A 17,786-nucleotide genomic window follows, 5' to 3' on the forward strand; every position below is an offset into this window, starting at 1 on the left:
CCAAGTCAAGATATGCCATGCTGATAGACTTCTACCCAAGAAGACTGAATGCTGTAATTAAATCAAAAGGTGCTTCAACAAAGTATTAGTTTAAGGGTGTGCACACTTATGCAGCCAGCTTATTGTACGTTTTTTATTTTTTATATTTTTTTCCCTAACAGATTTGTTTGTTTTTCAATTGAATTGTACAAGTTATAGGTTACATTAAAGGTGGGAAAAATTTTGAAATTTATTGTGGTCTAATTTTTTTATATCACAAAAACCTGGCATTTTAACAGGGGTGTGTAAACTTTTTATATCCATTGTAATTGTGAATATAGTTGTATTGTAACATTACACAATTATATGGAACAACATGGTTACTCCTTCATTATTCTAATTAATTTGTTTTTTTATAATGAGACAGCAAGTCTCAGCAAGTCTAATTTTCCCTGGCTTCATATTTCTAGTCTCTACTGCTCTTACTGAGAAGTATTTTTCCTTTGGTGTGTTACAGATTGTCTCCAACCCAGATGCTACACACACACACACACACACACACACACACACACACACACACACACACACACACATTTACTTTGTTGCTGTCACTTTCTGCAGCTGTAACCATCCATCTTACCCAAGGAATGTTTCATGTACTCATCATATTTACGCATTCTGTGTTTTAATATGTTCTTCAGTCTCCTAAATTCTGCTGCACACTTACTCTGCCATATTTTTCATCATTTGGTGAACACTGCAGTACTCTCACTCAAGCATTGTAGAAGCTGCATGCTAATGCCCTTTTTAAATAACAACAGCAAAAAATATATATACAACCTGAATTCATCTAAAATAACAGAGAAAAACTGTAAAACATCTGTGGCCACCACTCACCTTAGTGTTTTCACTTGAGGTAAGCTAATCTGTTTAATGTTAAAGTTTGACCTGTCTATATCAGTGCACTTTAGGACTTAACCATCTTTAAACTGACACAAACCGGCCACAATGCTGACTGCCCACAATCTGTCTGCACAGAAAGCACTCTGAGTAAGTGATGTTACACAACTGATTCTCTCAGTCTGCCTCTGCCATACTTATTTTTGACTCTGCTGCAGTATGTGAAGTTGGTTCCTGCTACACATTACTGCCAAACCCCTTTTGTTAGTGGCCCTACATACCAAAGTGTGTATTAATCATAAGTACCTTCCTTTTCTATGTGGACTGACATAGCAAAGTGTGTATTCTGTCTGCATACATTTTACTCTTCATAACTGTGGAATTATTTCAATTATAAAGTCTATAACCTCTTTGGCTCTCTGACTGATACCTGCATACTTCACTGTAAAAAAACCTTCCATCTGCCACCGCTTTAGCAATTTTCAATTCCTCACCATATCAGTTTACATATCTCCGCAAATAAAGTGTGATATTAGACACATGCATACTAAAATAAGTTCTGCCTACAGGAGTCCAATGGCAGTCAAATCCATACTAATTTGTTCAATCATATTTTGCATCAGATGTACATCATTAACATCTGATCATACAGCTTTTAACTAGAATTCATTAACCGGTCCTCATTTGGTCCATTCCCACTCATACATTTTACATACATTTGAATTTACTGCAACACTCAGTAGTCCACAATTGCATAAATTGGCTGGGTTTGTCTCATGGCTATGTCAAGCCTGTTTCATGCTTTCAGTCCTCTGCTACTTCAGTGTCATACTCCTAATTCTTTTTTTAGGTAGTGGTGAATCTTTTTGTGCAGTCATCAACCCTCTGCTGTCTGTCTGAAGGTCTAACTGTCCTCAAGTACTCAGCAAGACTGTTTAAGAAGTTAATTGCTAGTATATGAGTAAACCTGAAAGATACAATAGTAGTGCAATTACCCGAAGGAGGAATAGTCGCATATATAACATTTTAAGAATATCTTCTGTCACATCATAAACATAAGAACATAATTACAGTTTTAACATATATGTCATGATGTAACTCAAAGAACATATACATGATTATTCAGAAAATAAGATGAGAAAAAAAATGGTAATGTTTATTTTTTAACCCATGTCAAAGAATACATTATCAGCTGAATGGGTACATTGAAAGTTTGGGATATACACCATGTCCATATAATGCAGTAATGTCCAAAACCTCTGTTTGTCCTATCACCAGATAGACAAACAAACATATTTGCACCTTGCTAGGTCATAGGATTAGATGTGCATCTCTGGACAGATGGATATTCAGAGCAATACCCACAGAACAGAATATGACCACAGCCATGCCAAAAGAATGGTGGATAACTAGGTCCATTCTGCATGGAGAATGGGTGCCCAGTGGCATACCATAAGATGGACTAATGATCACAGCCATATCTTAGCCATAATGGATGATCATGGATGCCTGCAGAAAAATGGATGATACAGTGTCTACCTCAGCCATGACGGATGGTTCCTTGCATACTCTAGGTTGGACTGTGAGCTCATATATTACAACAGAATTGAGCAATGGCCAGTTTGATTCCTCAAGGGTACAGAGTTTCAGCAAAGATGACCTAGATCCTCAAATGGAAGAAACTTGTAGAGAGATACAGTCACCCAGTATGCTGATGTTAGCTGTGGTCTCAGCCCAAATGTAGCCTCATATTTACTCCCCAAATCATCTAAGGTAACCTCAACAGAGAGAGAGAGCTTGAGAGGGAAAGAACTGTGAATCAAAAATGTGTAGTCATGATGCCTTCGAGGAACAGAATGCTTTCTCCACAAAAAGTTTTACTTTGCTAAGAAAGTGAGGAAATTAATATTGATACTGAGTTTAGTAGTGTATCTGAAATACTGAATAATGATATTACAATATGTCATTTTGCATTACTACCTTTTACTGTTTAAATCATAACAATAACATCAAAATATAACTACTCATATGCAGATGCAGATAAATGTTACTTTTTGCTTTACTCAAGTGTTATCATTTAAATTTATTTCATAATTGTCTCCTAGGCTTTTAATTATAATGGCATAAAGTGTACTGCATTAATAATTCCTCATAAATTATTGTTGTGAACATGTATCCAACTGCATATCCCTTCTGTAACATTAAAGTAGCAAGTAAAGCAGAAATTAACCTCTTGCTCTGTAAGTGCAGTTCATCTCTGCCGCAGAGGAGTTCAATGTTGAATGTCTGCTGTAAGAGTGCACTGAATACACAATGTGAATCTGGGATGATTGTGGTGACATTAAATGCAAGACCAAAATCCTAATGTGCAGTATACTGAATGGGTGATATGTAGTGATAATTGTTTAAACTTGTCAGTATTTGTGTATTCCAGGGTAAAATAGATGCAGAAAATTGTATTCCAGTGTAAATTAGATGCAGAAAATTTTCCCATTATAGCCTCAGCTGTCTTTTCTCTGTGTTCTCCGTTCTTTAATACGCTATTGCAGCAATTACTTTTTGTTTGCTCTATATCTGAAGATGTCAACACATACTACTGAGGAAATAATGTCATGTCACAGTAAAAAAAAAAACAAGCTATATCTAACATTGAGCAACTTCCCATTTAGACCATGAAATATTACAAAAGTTGTTTCTAGCTGGTAAAGTGACAAACTATCTGCAGCTTCCTAAATTTCCATTAAACAGTTTTTCTCTTCTTATTTCCATGATATGGAAAAACCTTTGTCATCAAAAATAGATAAAGGGTTAACATTATTACTGATATTAAAAAAAAGAATGGATACTCACTAAAGGAACTAAGCATTATGTCATCATTGCCTTTTACAGTCCCCCTTTTTCCTATTTTTGCATGGAGTTGGAGTGTTTGACAAAATCACTTGCAGCCACATTTTGAGTAAAAACAGCTGCATTCCTGCTTTAACAAATACCTCTTCAGACTTAAGTCCCAACCAGAGCTGTAACAGTCAACTCTTGTTAGTGAAGGCTTCTTTTCCTATTACTGAAACACTTTTTTCAGGTAAAGCTGTGCTTTGCAAACGTTCATTTGCTTATTTGAATCTCATCTTGTCGCTAACATTGGCAAGGAAAATACAAGCAATATGTGATAAAATAGACTGTTTAGAGTTAACTATCCAGAACTTAGCATGAGAAGTTAGAGTCTATTGTATACCAGCTATTGTTATATTCCTCTGAGCTGCAGGAAATAAAAGTAAAATTTGCTAGTATCACTTTCTAGCATTCTTGGTTATAAAAGCAAATTACATCATTAAAGGGACAAAACATTTCAAGCCACAATGTATAATTTTCAGACAGGAGTAATAAGAAAAAAGAAAATTTGGGGCAACCCTATATCATGGCACACATTATACTGTTTATACAAATCCATTTACAAAGTATTAGTACATTTGAAAAACTCTCTGGTAGGTACCATTAATAGAATGGTAGATCTGAGGCTGTTTCATCTCCATCACCATTAGGATTAAGACTGGAAGTTATTAGTCAGTTTGTTCATAAAACTTTCCCAGGCTACTTTAGTCCCTTATAATTAACCATAATCTTCAGCAGCAAAGGCCCCCTCTCCAGATCTCTTAGGTTGCCCAGTTAGTCATACATCAAAGTGTCCACAGGCTACTTCATTTCAGACAGAATATTCTCTGTGGTAGTTGTTTCTTTTTGAGTTTTTGCTTACATAAAGGTCAGATCCTTCCCTTTTTTTCTTCTTGACTTTCTCAGTGCATTAGATTTTGCTACCGAATATGGCAATTCTTTACCTTGAGTTTTCAGTGCATATATTACTAGGTCTATTGCTACCTCACAAGCTTTCATCAAAAATACTTTAGTGGATGACATTTATGCAGTTGTCACATGGGCATCACTGAATTCTTTTGAAAGACACTAAAAGATGCAAGTCACTTCCTAGTCAAAACCTGTTTTTGGAGCTGCCAAGAGTCTGGGGTATTCTTTCTGAAGAAGCCACTGAAAAGGATGAGCTTCAGACTCTGTGCTAGATGTGATGACCAGAAGTTCATAATGCCATATCTGAATAGTTTCATCTCTCGCACCATTCTTGCCCTTCTTCCCTCTGTCTAGGGGTCCACCAGATGCTGTATTATTTGGAGCCTACTTTTCCTTCTTCCATTTGTTTTTTTCATTTTGGAGTTTCCAACTTGTAGGCCTATAAGACATGTTGAAAGGGCATGTGACAAATAGAATTATGGGTAAAGGGGAGGGGTTAGGGTATCATGGAAAAAGTTAAATGAGACAAATTGACTAACTGCCTGTTAACTTTAGTCCTAGAGGTGACAGGGATGAAATTGCCAACACAGGTCTACTTTACAGTAAGCACACAACTTTGTTTTCAAATAGGTTTCACAGGACTTCAATAAGCAATACTTTTAATGTAACAACCATATCCAGCTCTAGTTAAGTTTTTCAAGTCTCCTAACTATTATTCTCAGTTGAGTAAAGCTATAATAACAGAGAAGATGTACATTAAATGGATCTGACATACCTGTCTTCTTTAACTTCTCCCAGAGGTAGTAAAAATTCACAAATCATTTGCTTAGCTCAAAAAATGGGTGAGTGAGAAGAATGTTCACTTAAATGTTGCCTTCCCCTCCTAAATAAAGGGTAAATGGAAAGGCATGTCCTTAATCTTCGATTCTGTGTCAATTCCATGAATGAGCTGACCACAATGGATATCATCACTTGAAACTGAGGGGTTTTGGGCCCATCTAGGATTTCTCCCCATGTGCAATTTGGACTTTTTTCTACTTTACTTTTTCACTCCCCAGGTGCTTCCTTTCTTTTTGCTTCCTACTGATTATTCATACATTAGGCATGCATAAATTATCTAATAATAGTTATAATGTACTGTTTATGTCTCAGCAGTTCATATTTACCCAATTTGCATGAAAATAACAATGTTATATTATCATTGAATGTAAATAGTACGCATGCTTTGTCTAAACACAGGAAATGTTTTACTTGCTTAAGAAAGAATTGGGGACATACCCTGGGATTCAGAGAATTTTTCTCTGCTTCTGCGAATTGTCCAGTGCAGGCCAGTCATTTAGTGCAAAGGAGGGAAATTCTGATTCAGAGACATGGTATAGCTGCAATGAGAAAGACCTCATTAGTGGCTCATTATTGTGAATCTGAAATTAACACTGTGCTGTCATACCTGACTACAATAGTGTTTTTGTTAGCAGCCCTTCATGCAATGCATTAGCAGAAGCATCATCCTATACACACACACACAAACACAGATTTGGCACCCCCTACCTACTTTTCATACTGACACCACACAGGTAGAAAGACAAACACATGCAGATACACATTCAGACTTGCAATCTTCTCATTAACTACCTTAGTGTAATCACCTAAGCAGCAATACACACACACACACACATACACAGATTAAGGCTTATTCACACCTCTACAGACACTCATCCAAACACATCCATACACACACTGACAACCCTCAACCCCATGACTTTGCGGTACTTACCTACACCATGAGAACTCTCATAGGAGTGAATGTGTGACTGCCATCTTTTGACAGTGTTAACTTTTTTCTTCTAGTGTAATATGGATAATTAACATTAGGTACTCCCCCAAGCTGTCATATTAGCATATGGCTTTGCCAGAGAGACTACCTTCCTAGCTGTGGCCCCCATGAGGGGAACCTAAGTGGCAGAATTAGAATGAACTAGAAATGCTTTATGTAATGTGGTAGTCTTCCAAAATAAGGCTTCCATGTTGTGCTAAGTCTTTCTAATTGCAAGGTAATATTACTGCAGAAATCTTGACTTCTAATCCATCAAACAAATCCAATTAAAAACAAGCATCCATGGATAAAGAATATCATATATAATGGTACTAAACATTCTGATGGTGTAACTGTAATTTTTAAAGTGAATCAGTGTACTGAGTTGATGTAGTCTATACAGGTGTACCAAGATGTGTATTATTAATAACATTAAAAAGTAAGGGTAGTGAACGCAATCATAGGTAGAATGATGCTGCTTAACTAGTTGTACATATGATGCATATGCAACTCAAGCAATTGCATTTTAAGGCTGTACATATCCCACAATGCATTGCATTTCTAAGCTCCAGTTAGGTGAGAGATGACCAAAGTGTTAACATTCTTACTTTTGAGGTGCCATGTTATTCATCAGTCAGCTAAATGCAGATGCCTTAGTAAAGAGTACAAATAAGCTTCTGCAACTCTTCCTCCATGTACCTCCTCTGCCACCCAGATCATGTGTCACATTTCTGATCTTTTATGCCCAAACTGTTCCTCCAACAGTGACAAGCAAACCATACCAGCCATATTTTAGAAAATCTGCTATATGGCAGCAGTTTATACAGAGTTTGCTATAGCAAATATTTGATTAAGGCTGTATTACTACACTCCAGGTTTTATAGCTCAAGTGGAATGGAAATAATGTAGTGCTGTTAATAGCATACTGTGTGAGATTCTCCTGGTTCAAAAGTCTGAAATCTGATGGGCAATATGATGCCTATACCTAGTGAGGCAAATTCTTAAGGGAAAACAAAATAAGATTTTATGCATACCTAAAATGGTATGCACTGCAGAGGCAGAATAATATAAATAAGAGATGTAGCGCACAATGACATAAACACTTCTGTTGTGCTTTATTTATATATTATACCATGACCCCCCCAAAACGTGCACGCTGATTGGCCAGCGTGCCCGTTGTAAATCGAGATATACTAATGGAAAAAGGTCCGGTTGCCCGGACTTTTTCCATTAGTATAACTCGTTTTTTTAAAACACTGTCTCGCTATGTTAAAAGGGTTTAACATAGCGAGACAGCTTTAAAATAAGCAACGGAGATCTCCGTTGCTTATTTTAAAGCTGTCTCGCTATGTTAAACCCATTTAACATAGCGAGACAGTGTTTTAAAAAAAAAAAACGGAGAAAGCAAGATCTCCGTTGCTTTTTTTTAGTGTCTCGCTATGTTAAATGAGTTTAACATAGCGATACAGTTTTAAAATAAGCAACGGAGATGTCCGTTGCTTATTTTTAGTGTCTCGCTATGTTAAACTCATTTAACATAGCGAGACTAAAAAGCAACGGAGATCTTGCTTTCTCGTCTTTTGCTCACAGCTCTGATGTACTGCGCAGGCGCGCAGTACATCAGAACTGCCGCGGATGCCAGACATCTGCGGAAGGGCAGTAAACAGGCATTATACTATGCCATTATTTAAGAAAAGTAACAGTTTCTTTTCTTAAATAATGTCATATAATAACCACTTCTGGGTGTGGGTAATGCTAAATTTACCTACCGTTGGCGTTGTTTGGTCCTCGGGCGCCTCGGGACCAAACCACACCAACCGTGGGTAAATTTAGCATTACCCACACCCAGGCGTGGGTTATTGCTATATTATATGTCAAAGTAGTGGTAATTTTATGGAAAGGAAAATAACAGCTGAGGTTACGAACATTTGTGCATAGCATTTACTTGCACTTTAAACATGTATGTTCACAAAATCCTAATACTGAATTAGATACAACTTATACAATTTAGCACTGGCGTGCATCCACACTATATATAAATACACTTTTCCTTTTACAAGTTGTCACAAAATGTACTACCTTTTTCTTTTGCTTTACTCTAATATGTCAGAATTTTGCACTGTTTTCTGTCCTCAATGGAGACACTCGATGTTAGAAAATGTATGACCTGAGCAATAGTGATGATACTTTCTACTTTGGGCTGCTACCAGTGTAGTGTATTTCTCAAGTTAACAGACCTCACAGTGTCCATCATACCCAAGAGTTTTGCATTGTTTACAAACTAAGCCTTGAGGGAAACCCTAGATGTTAAAACATGTGAGAGTTGGGCAATAGGAATGGTACCTACTCCTGTGTGTTACTGTGATGAATTGTGTTCTCAAATTAACAGATCTCACACAGTTCCTTCTACTCACATGTCTGAACTTTAGGAGTGGAGTTGGAATATTACTTGGATGTCAAAAAACAGCTTTTATTTTAGGCAACAGCTGGTATACAGTACACACACACACACACACACACACACACACACACACACACACACACACACACACACACGGTTTTCATTCAGCTGGTCGAAACTTCATGTTATCGACTGAAAAAAATAATAAATGTGATCTAAACTTAAGTGATGTTGCATGCCAGCTTTTAAAATGAGTGGATTGCAGTACAGTGGAGATTGTGGAATTTGCCCTTTCCCGACTGTAGTGCAGTCTAAGAGTTTATTTATTTAACATTTGTTTATCGGGAAAGTCTGACTGGGACAGAACCAATTTTCAGCGGAGACCAAGGAAGAAACACTCCAGACATGTCTTTGGAATGTGGGTGGAAACTGGAGCACCTGGAGGAAACCATGCAAATGCAGAGAGGTCATGCAGACTCTGCACAGAAGACAGCCCAGCCAAGAATCAAAAGGAAGAACCTCTTGCTGTGAGGCAACAATGCTAACCGCAGCACCACTGGTATATATAATACGCCAGGGGTGTACAATGGTGTACAGGGCCTCCAGAAAGGGGTAGGGTTAAGGTTGGGGGAAGGGGAAGTGTTATGGTTAGCACCTATTACTAAAGGGGCAGTTCTGTCAGCTCTGTAGGATATGTGTACCATTGCTTACAATTTTCATAATAGACAGCCTGCTGCCCCTAAAGAGGTATAGAAAATGTATTAAGTTACTCAGTCTTTTACATTTTTGTATGCTCTTCCCAAACCTGAGCAAGCACCTATAGCTTTACTTAACCCTACTGTTGTGAAACATTTGGTTAATTCCAATCCTACTCTTTCTGAAAATGATGGGAAGATTATTGATAAGTATGGAGTACAAGTGTATGCTTCTGCAAATCTGATGTTCAGAATTTTGAACTGTCAGGCTCATATGTTGAAGATCATTCTAACTGTGAAACTATGAGGAATGTTTTGTCTGCAGTTTCATATTGTGAGGAAAATTCTGATTTAAGTAACTCATTGTTTACAGTATATGCACAAATCTATTAATACGTCTTCCAGGGCTATGGGCACTGGTACTGTTTTGAGGAAGTATGCCTAGCTGCATTCTCAGAACCTCCCAGAGGATGTGAAAAAATTGTAGTCTAAATTCTCCTCTTTATAGAGATTTAGTTTTTGGTCCCTCTGCTGCAGAGGTTATCAGGAATGTGATGAAAGGAATAAGCTGATACAGAGACTCTCTTAAAAGTTTTCAGCTCTCCTTTTTAAAATTTTCTAAAGGATTCTACTAACCCCTCATTGAATTTTGGCAAAAAAAAATAATAAATAAACAGTCTCAACAAAATGTGGGTAATCAGACATTTAAGAAGAAATGGAAAGGGTGTTCCAAAATGAATATAGGAACACCCCAAAATTAAAGACAGTGCAACAGGTCTGAATGACTATTTAAGGGACCTTGACCCCCCACCTCATCTTGACAGTCCATTTCCCTTCCAGAAATTCTGATTTTCCACTTTTCTCTTTGGCAACAGTTAGCGTCAGACAAATGGGTTCTGAAAATCATTCATCAGGGTTACAGACGGCAGTGGGAATAAATCCCTCCTTTACAGGGTGTCATTCCTCATCCACCAGACCAGACTTCTACTTTCCCCCATCCTTCAACGCATGCTGTCTCAGAGAGTAACAGAACTAGTTCCACCTTCTCAGGTTGCAAAAGGTTTTTATTCAAACAAAAGTCAGGGATCCAAGTGGTAATTTCAGGAGGATAAATCTTCAAAACCAAACAAGAGGATTTCCTTTCCAAAAAAGAATCAACACCCTACAAAATAATGACTATGATGAGTCACACTGCACCCCCACCCCCCACACACTCTTCCTTCTCTTCCTCCTTCCCCCGGGCTCTGTCACAATCCTGCAGCCTAGCCACAAGTAGTCTCTGACAAATGCGTTTTGAGAATAATCTGAATAGGATACACTAGGCAGTGGATAGAAAATCCTCCTCCTTTTAGGGGAATTCCTCCACATCCATCAGAACACACAGAGTTATTTCATCCAGTGCTCCAACACAAAGGAGAAGCAGAGGTCACAGTGACTGTGATACAAAAAGGAGGCAAAAGATTTCACTCCAGAATCTATTTGGTATGAAAAAGGAGCACTCCTGGAGACTCATCCTAGATTTGTCCTTTCTAACCACCATTGTAAAAGTTCCAAAATTCAAATTGTTCACCTTACAATCGGTTATAAAATTGCTTCCAAACCACTGTTTCATGGTGACTCTAGATTTCAAGGATGCTTATCACCTTATTCCTATCACTCCCAATTTCAGGATTTTCTCTGTCTGGCTTTCATTATCAGTTCTCTGTATTACTCTTTGGGCAATCTACTGTACCTCATGTGTTTACATTTACAAAGTGTCTGGCCGTGGTTGCCGATTGCAGGACCCTAGGCATCCACATTTTTTCTTTATTTTGATGACTTGCTGTTTTTTGCAGATTCTGTAATAAGGTGCTTGGAGCACTTGTGACAAGATCACATCCCTTCCTTCACACCTGGGCTTCAAATTGAACATTCAAAAGTCCTCCCTCACACCCTCTCAATGAATTGTTTTCCTGGGATGCTTGACAGACACAGTATAAAGGATATCCTTCCTGCCAGAAGATAAACATCTGACTTATAAGGACATTTTCTTGGATTTCTGTCTTCTAGACATGACCCTAGCAGTCTAGAAGATAGAAGTCCAAGGAAAATTCTAGGCCTCATGGTATGAATGATCCTCATAATACTACTAACCAGACTATAGATTAGAAAAATTCAATGATACTTGAAAATTTGTTGGACCCAGCACCTTCATCTCTTGGATTTCCAGGCCAGTACTGGGATTTATGAAAGAGGAACTGCAGTGGTGGAGGGATTAAGTGTCTCTGAATCCAGGACTCCCTTTCTCTCTTCAGACCCCAGTCTATTCTGTCCAGATGGGCTCTACAGAATTTGTGTGGGAAGTAACGTCCATAGGAGTTCAAGTGCAAGGCTTGTGAGGTCCTCAGGACAAGCCAAAGCATATAAATGTAAAACAGATGTTGGCAATGATTCATACCTTAAAAGTTATTCATCATCTAAGGACTCCACTGCTGTGATGTGGTACCTGAACAAGCAAGGGGGCAAAAGGTCATTCTCTCTTTACCAGTAGGCAGTGGTGGCCAGGGAGATGGCTGTACAACATTCTCTGACTCTACAGGCCTCACACATTCCATCAGATACTGGCAGATAGACTAAACAGATCCTGGACAGAACCTCACAAGGGGAAACTTCATGTTAAAGTCTTACAGGACTTAATCCAAAAGTGGGAAACACCTCAAGTAGATCTGTTTGCCTCCTTTCAAAAGAGACTACTGAAAAATTCTGTTCAAGACATCCTTACAGCCATGCTTGGAAGACAAATGCTCTGCCATTCTCATGATCAGGAATGTTCCTATTTGCATTTACACCCTTTCCAGTGATTCCCAAGGTACTTCTAAAGATTCAGAAAGAATGACCAAAGTTCATTGTTGTAACCCCTTTTGGCCTGGGCAAAGTTGGTTCTCCCTTTTAATATAATTGGCCAAGGAAAATTACCATAAGCTTCCTCACAGACTGGATCTGCTCACACAGCATCAGGGGTGAATGGAACATCCCAACTTACAGCAATTGCAACTGACAGTCTGGATTATTATATTTGATACTTTTGAGACACTTGTTCCATGAGGATGTGCAGCAGGTATTTAAGGAGACAAGAAAACCTGCAACTAGAAAATCTTACATTTACACATGGAAGAGGTTTTCTAGGTGGTGCCTAGGCAATAACAGAGGTCCTGAAAGGGTTTTAACCCCTCTGTTTTTGTAATATTTGTCTGATATCCTTAAAGATAGTTTGTCATATGCTTCTATCAAAGTGTATCTTGTGGTCATTTAGGATTGTCTGCCCATGGATCCCCCTTTTTGTCTCTTTTTGTGGTCAGTTTATGAAAGCAGTGTAGCATGTGTGACCTCCTCAAAAACAAATTGCTCCTCCTAGGATCTAAACTTTGTTCTTGAAAAATTACCTTACCTCCTTTTGAACTTGCCTCTCACAATGATTTGCGGTTCCTTAAGGACTGTTTTACTCATTACTCTGTCATCTGCAAGGCATGTCTCTGAGCTGAAAGCTCTCATGATGTGCCAACCCTATCTGATTTCTTACAAGACAAGGTTGTATTACATACTAATCCATCACTCATGACTAAAGTCGTTTCTGAATTAATTTTGAATTATGCTATCAATCTCTCTATGATCTATCCTGATCAAAAAAAAAAAAAAAAACTAGGGAGAAAAGATTCTACTTACCTTGGTTTAGCACAGGCAGCCTAGATACTACCTTGACAGAACAAAGCCCTTTAGGAATATTGAACAGCTATTTGTCTCCTATATGGTGGGGGAGGCTAAGAAAGGTCAGCCTGTTTCTAAGCAAACTATTGCATGATGGTTATCGTCTGCTTTTGTTTTCTTTTACTCTCACCATGGTAAATCTCTTTCAGGAAAGGTTAAAGTTTACTTAACTAGGGCCTTATCCTCTTTGATGGCATATTGGAAAGGAGTGGATTCTAGAAACATTCTAGAGGCAGTAACCTAGTCCTCTTTTCATATCTTCATAAAGCACTACAAACCAAATTTCTTTTCAAGGTCCAGAGCAGGCTTTGCTAGAACCATTCTCCATGGAGTCCCTGATCCTTATCTTTCTACCTCCTAGGTAGGGTAAGCTTTAGGAATCTACCCAACATGACACTGAAGTAATGGGAATGATGAATATAGTACAGCTGCATAAGTCAGAACAGAATCCACAGGTACCACCAAGGATTGAATACCAGCAGTTTTCTTTGAAAACACAGCTTTAATGAAAATCAACAAAAAATACATACACTCCAGGCATTAACGTCTCTTATCCAATACGTTTTCATTTGCAAGTTACTTCATCAGATGCGGACAGACTTATGAACCCTTCCTTTTATACTCCCTCTACTTGGTGAATTTAATCAATCACCCAATGAAATAAAAATGTTAACTGGCAATTAAAACAGAATACAATAAATTTAAAGTGACTATGTGCATATACAACCTTCTCTGAATGAGAAGTACATGTAACACCATTTACTTGTTAAAAAACATGTTACCTAAGTACCTCTATCTAAAAATTAACATTTTATGTTTTACGCATAAGTCCTTCTTATCTGTAGCAGTAGATGTTCAAATTCCTCACTGCCTCATTGGCAGCACCTATCTGACGTCCCCCATACTGTGCATAGTTGAGGTGAGTTTCAACCATTTTAATTTGGTTGCTGTTGGATTTGGGTTTTTTTATATAGCATTGTGATTGGCTGTGAATTTACTCTTTCTAGATGATTCTGGCTTCAGGTACTTTCCTCTCCTTCTTTGTGGAAATGAAAAAGCCTGAACACTCACTTCCTGTGACATCTGAAGGCTTCCCATCTCAGGATATGCTCAGCCAATCAGTTGTAACAGGAAAAGACAGGGAGAGCAGTCTGAGCTTTTGAAAGCTAGACAGCACTGGGTTACCTTGGTAGATAGCCAATGCCACTGAGGCAGTGAGGAATTCGAACAGCTACTGTTACAAGTAAGTAGGACTTGCATAACTGTACTTTATTCACATATACTATTATCAAAACATATACATCTTGTTTTATTATGTGTTTATAGAAGAAGGAAGAGAGGGGAAAAAAGGGTATAGGGGCTAGATGTGAAGTGGAGGTGGAAACCAGTGGGGATATGAAGGAAAGGGAGTATGGGTTAGTAGAGACAGAGCAGGATGAATATAGGAATAAAGAAAGATGGACTATGGGATAAGGAATATTAATAAATATTCCATATAAGCATTCATTGAGAATGCAGACATTTAAAGAACACTTCACCATAAACAATGGTCAAGTAGACTATTTACCCCAAGTACACTCCATTAAATGCAAACTATGAGAGGTACATTGATAAAACACATATCACATACAACAGAACTGCACACATCATGCATATGATCTGTTTGCATTTGATTGAGTTAATGTACACTTTAGGAAAGGCATGTTACATATACATTTTTTGCTTGATTTTAATTTGTTTCACAGTGAATAACTGTATGCCAAATGAGAGCTTTCCCATCTAGCAAGACAAATTTTTAACCTTTCTTTCCCTATTTTATTCTTATAAGACCCTTAAATATGCAAATTGAATTCCTGAGTGGTTTCCATCTTTAAGCTGTGATGGTTAACAAGCATTTTGTAATCAGTTCTGCCTTCGCAGGACTCATTTACTGAAGAATTTGCATAAGTGGCTTATTTCAGTGTCACAAAGGGGTGAAGTATTTTACTAAAGAATTAACTGAATTTATAAGTCATATGTCACGGCATGTTTTCCCTAACTGTCTCTTCAGTGGCTGCATTCAATAGATGTACAGTAACATAGCTGTTGTTGTTTGTAGAAATGGTAATTTCTTGTTTTTATATCCACATTTCTTTTTCAGTATGTCAAATTTTGCATTTCCTGTGCAACAACCTATATTACGCAAAGGCATTGCTCAACATCCCACTAAATATATTGCATACTTTTAATTTTATGTTAGATGACATAGCAGCTCTTGTAGACATTTTCTCCTCTTTTTTCCTAATGCACTTGTTTTTCATTTCTCTACCACAAATTCACATTATATCAGGCATCATGAAAACTTTCAGCCGGTGGGAAAAACTCCCTTCTGGTAAAATTTGAAATTTGCTCAGTATAGGTTACATAGCAAGAACTTGCCCAGTGTAGAGCACACAGAACATAAAAAAAAATTAAACCCTGGGCCAAGGTATAGCCTTAGTAGTCAACAATGTGGATATGAATTGCGCAATAATTAGACACCTGTGCTTCTGACAGGCAATTAGCATTCATAGGTAAATATTGCACAATGCACACCCAGGTGTTAATTATAACAAATAACCACGCTGTGTGGACTTCTTAATTTATGAAAGTAGCATCAATCTGGTATTAACTGGGTGTAAGCATTTTATACCTAATGCTAAACTTTCATTATTGGCTATCCCATACCACTCAACCACTTAGCATAAGAATTCCAGACAAAGCCAAATATAATGGGGGACAAAGCCCCAAAAATAGGGACATTTTTTAAATATTGTTCTTATAAACTTAAAATGTTGATAGAATAACAGGCTTTACATTAACATGCATTTTCTGAGGGGTGTCAAATCTGAAACTCAAATAGCTGTCATTATTTTGTGACTTTAATACTCAATGGTTTGCCAGAAAATCCCAAACTTTACGTGGAAGAGATAAAAAAAAAAAAATCAAAAATCTTATCAGTCGAGAGGTATGGGTTCTCCTCCAGCTCACTCTATGTTGTTGATCATTCTAAGAAGTTGTGACAGATACAAACTCCTTTAAGTTAATCTGCTATAGATAATCCTTTCTCTTTAATTATCCTTTCCTTTAATCTCAAGTCCTTCACTAACACAAACGTTTTGCATTGACACAAGTCATTTCTCCCAGTAACATCTCTGAAGGTAATGGCTGATATCCTGGATTGGTGAATATTGCTGCATCTCAGCTGAGCTTATATTCTATTTTATTTTTTCTGATGAGCTTTTCATAGATTCATATGTTGTTACTAAGCTAACGACCTGGGGGGGGTGTGGCTTTCTAAGCCCTGCTAAGTTTTCCCGAAAGAATAAGGACAACCTGTATCCATATAGGACATTGAGGGCCAGGCATTTATAAGCTACCTCTCTCCATAAGGGTCATGGGTGCCCAAGAAAAAGATTCAAGCAGAAGAATGTATATTAGGAAACATTGTCATGTATCTGATTGACATACATTTGATTTTGTAGGTTATTAATAAAATATTTGAAAGACCAGTTATTTTACTAGTAATTGAAGAGCTGCAAGTGTTACACTTTATATGAAATATAGCAAGGAACTGTTTATTAAGAACATGGATTTTTGAGTAATATTATGTAGCAAAACTGTACTTCTGAGGGTCAGATCTATTCCATTTACACTGAATGCCACAGAGTACAGTCCAGGATAAGGTGGGTTAGGATAGTTGCATCCCTTTTTATTTTAGGCTAGTGAGCACTGTCTTTTGTAGTCAGATATAAATACTTATTTAGCTGTTACTTAAAGGATGGAAGAACGATACAGTACATTGTCCCTGGGTTTTACAACAGACATAGTCAGTTACTAGGCTATTGATCCATGCAGACGTTTATAAGTCTAATCCTGCATTCCCATGAAACTTTTAGCTCTTGTAATTTAAGTATGAATAACCCAGAGCCAGGCAGAACATTTATATTTACATGTAACTTGTATTCATAGGGGATAATAAGGGTGTTAAACTAGAGGTGAATTTTTGGTTACCCTTCCATTCATCCATATTTCACGTGAATAGATTAAGGGAAGTATTTTGCTTTATGTGGAGATGAAGATGATTCCAAAGAAGTAGTGTTCTCTGTGATAAATATCTATCCCAACATGTTCAATTTATGCCGTAAAGGAGATTTACATCTTTTGAGCAGGTATTTATGCCACCATTGGACTTGTGAATGTGCAGTAGACCTGAGAGGATAGGTTCTGTTGAGGCACTGTAAGTGAGGCAGAAATCACCCCTCAGTATCCTGTATGACACCAAGAAGAAAGAAAAGGTTTTGAGACAGTCAGTGTACTTTTTATGATTTAGGCCCTTGATTTTCATGGTACAAAAGTGTGATTGTTCAAGTTGTGTTAAGTGTTTGGACAAGTACATACCAAAGGGGGCATTATACTCAAAGATCAGCCTAATAAG

General features: G+C 37.6%; 1 protein-coding gene across 5 annotated transcripts in view; it reads right to left on the reverse strand.

Moving 5' to 3' along the window:
* Positions 1 to 17,786, reverse strand: part of LOC122809174 (phosphatidylinositol 4-kinase beta-like) — an 845,265-nt gene that overhangs the window by 673,968 nt on the left and 153,511 nt on the right. For 3 of the 5 annotated variants that reach the window (XM_044080469.1, XM_044080468.1, XM_044080473.1), the window contains exon 2: positions 5,956 to 6,056. The exons of the other annotated variants lie outside the window; for them this stretch is intronic. The gene's annotated coding sequence lies outside the window, so the exon portion shown is untranslated. The remainder of the gene's footprint in view (positions 1 to 5,955; positions 6,057 to 17,786) is intronic. 5 annotated transcript variants of the gene reach the window in all.

The sequence above is a fragment of the Protopterus annectens genome, chromosome 8.part0 (assembly GCF_019279795.1).
Source record: "Protopterus annectens isolate FY-2018-M chromosome 8.part0, PAN1.0, whole genome shotgun sequence".
Classification (NCBI taxonomy): Eukaryota; Metazoa; Chordata; order Ceratodontiformes; family Protopteridae; genus Protopterus; species Protopterus annectens.